Raw genomic sequence first — 3221 nt, 5'->3', positions numbered from 1 at the left:
GAATTGGACCACTCTAAGTACCAATGGCAACCCACTTCAGTACTCTTGCCTGGAGAATCCCATGGACAGAGGACCCTGGTAGGCTGTGATCCACAGGGTCACGAAGAGTCTGACACGACTGAGCGACTTTGCTTTCACTTTTCACTTTCACGCATTGGAGAAGGAAATGGCAACCCACTCCAGTGTTCTTGCCCGAGAATCCCAGGGACGGTGGAGCCTGGTGGGCTGCCGTCTATGGGGTCGCACAGAGTCGGACACAACTGAAGCGACTTAGCAGCAGCAGCAGCAAGTACCTCCTAGAAGTGGAATCGTACAGTATTTGTCTTTTTGTAGCTGGTTTATCTCCCTTAGCTCAATGTCCTCAAGTGTCATCCATTCAAACATAATTTTGAGGGGCCATCATAATGACTTCCTAAAAGCTCACGGAACCTCTGCTTTGCCACATGGATCTGTGTCTGCAGATGTCCTGCCGACGGTACTCAGTGCAGACAGATGTACTGCACTGACCGTACGCCTTGTGGTCCCAGCTGGCATGCCTGTCATTTCTTGGTACCACCCTCACCCCCTTGCTCTACCATGGCTATCTTGCAGTGGGGAGGTTTCCTTCCCACCCCCACCCCCCAGAGTTTGAAACTGGCTGCAAAATAATGAAACCCACAGACTGAGAAGTAAGAACATATTAGGTAAAGATAATTCCTAGTAAACGAAAGGGAGGGGGTGGAAGTCCCTTCACTAAAGGAGAAGAAAGTCAGTAGGAATGAGCCTAGGACATTGCCTGAAGCCCTCAAGGACACAGTGACCCCCCAGCTTCCTGTGTCCAGTTGATCTGCCTTTCCCAACACACCTCGACTGGCCTGAATTCACAGCTTGATGTGCAGCTAAGACGCATGTGCTGCAGATAGATATTATCCCTGTTGCTGTTGTTCAGTCTCTAAGTGGGGTCCAGCTCTTTGTGACCCCACAGACTGTAGCCCACCAGGCTCCTCTGTCCATGGAATTCTCCAGTCAAGAATATTGTAGTGGGTTGCCACTTCCTTTTCCAGAGGATTATTCCAGACCAGTATTCAAACCCAAGTTTCCTGCTTGGCAAGAGATTCTTTACCACTGAGCCACCAGGGAAGCCCTAGGTAGATGTCATAGCAGCAAGTAATTATGGTTTGCATTGCCTATTTTGAGGTACAAAGGCAACTGATTTTTGAAGCTGGTGGTTATCAAGGATAGAATCTGTGATTATGTCAATCTTTATCTAGGACCCTAATGTGCTAAGCATTTGTTATGATTACCAAATAAAGGAGCAGCACAGGGAAGCAATGTGGCCTTGATACTTTGAAGTTTCAAGGTGAAAGGGACCAGTTGCAAGGGCAGTCTGAGTGACTGGACAATTAGTAGGTCAGTACCCTGTGGATAAGTATAGGGTGAAAGTGTGAAAGTGTTAGTCGTTTCAGTCATGCTCAACTCTTTGCGACCCCAAGGACTGTAGCCTGCCAGGCTTCCCTGTCCAAGTGATTTCCCAGGCAAGAATACTGCAGTGTGTAACCACTTCCTTCTCCAGGGGAACTTCCTGACCCAGAGATCAAACTCCGATCTCTTGCACTGCAGGTGGATTCTTCACCACTGAACCACCAGGGAGGATCTTAAGTGTGTGGTACATATATTTAAAGAAATATAATCCAAACTATTTTTAGGAAGAAGAAGCAGTTAAGATGTTGATTATATTTGAGAGACAAGATCTATAAATCATAGTTACCAAGTCAAAAGAATGCTTTGGGTCTTCTGGAGGGATACTAGAGACAGACACATTATTGTCATTTTTTATATTACATGAATACATGGTGAGTGAGTGAATAAACATATTTAGCTAATTACTTGTCTTCCTGGCTCTCATGTCAGACAGAGAAAAATGCCCTTTCTATTTATTTATTTATTTTGGCAAATTATAGCTTTAGTTTGATATCAATCATGATGGGGTAAGGTTACCCAAACCTGGTGTTACTCTGGCTCCTTTGAAGATGTTTTATTTCACATAAAGCTACCCTGAAAGGAAAAAATTTTAAATAATATGAATAGAAAAGTTTAATATATTTTGATGCTTTCACAAATACAGTTAAATGCCAGACATGCTTCATCTGTCTGATGATTAGTTAGCATTGACAAATCAATTTCAAATGGCTAGAGAGAATCTACCAGGTCATCCTCAGTCCATTCTTCCTCCTCATGTTTGGATTTCTTTGAAACATAATCATCATCTTCGTAACCTTTTCTCTTCTTCGTAACTACATTAAGTGCAAGCTCAGCAGAGTGACACCTCTCCAGCTTCTGTTTCAGAAAGCAACTTCTTCAGGTCTGGGTGGTTCGTATTTTTTTACCAAGTTCCTCATGCTTTTCATTATATCTAGTAATTGTGACAAGGAAGTTCTGTTCTCCTTGAGCATCAGACTTTCTGATAAATAACTTTCCATAGTAATTCCTGCTCTGGATGCACTAGATAAAATGGCAGTTAGAGCAATCTGGGAAGGTGTGTATAAAAGGTGAGCATCCGTCAATGCAACTCTATTAAGAAAGTCATCAGCTGTTTTCCTCAAAATCTCTGGATTCTCCAACAGGGGATAGCGAGTCTTTAAATCAATGGGTCTATAATAGCCCTCAAAGGGTCTATAAGGATTGTGGACAATAAGGTGGAAATTAAGTTGCTGTATAAGCAGTTCATATTCCAGAATCTGTTCGAGGGCTTTCTCTTGTACAAGAGGGCTCTCCCACAGATTTCCAGCAAAACTGTGGTCTAGATACATTGAATTCATCTACTTTGCAAGCCAAAAATTCACAAGTGAGCATTATTATTCAGGGGTGATATTTCATTACTGAGTTATTAAGATAAAAGCTCTTGAAATACATACAAGCTGTACCCTGGAAAATCCCATGGACAGAGGAACCTGGCGGGCTACAGTCCACGCAGTCACAAAAGAGTTGCACATGACTTAGCACCACAACAGATCTTGACATTGCTGGCTTAAACACCGAACAGAATTCCAATAATCTTTTCTCATAATATTTGCAGAGCGTTATTTCTTCATGAGGTTCAAGAAAGACTGGGTCATTTGGAAGAACTTCCGCTTACAAGTTCCCTGCCTGTGTTCTCCAGCCTTTCAAACACTCTGCTTCCGCCACACACGATCAAGAGCATTCTGGAGACCAGCTCTGCGATTTCTGAACTCCTCCTTTGC

General features: G+C 43.2%; 1 pseudogene; it reads right to left on the bottom strand.

Annotated features, from left to right (window-relative positions):
• Positions 1–1922: 1922 nt before the first annotated feature.
• LOC109570224 (cyclin-H pseudogene) lies at positions 1923–2907 on the bottom strand (annotated as a pseudogene).
• Positions 2908–3221: the final 314 nt, after the last annotated feature.

The sequence above is a fragment of the Bos indicus genome, chromosome 16 (genome assembly GCF_029378745.1).
Source record: "Bos indicus isolate NIAB-ARS_2022 breed Sahiwal x Tharparkar chromosome 16, NIAB-ARS_B.indTharparkar_mat_pri_1.0, whole genome shotgun sequence".
Lineage (NCBI taxonomy): Eukaryota > Metazoa > Chordata > Mammalia > Artiodactyla > Bovidae > Bos > Bos indicus.
The sequence above is the reverse complement of the archived record's forward strand: the minus strand, read 5'-3'. Positions and strand labels throughout refer to the sequence as shown.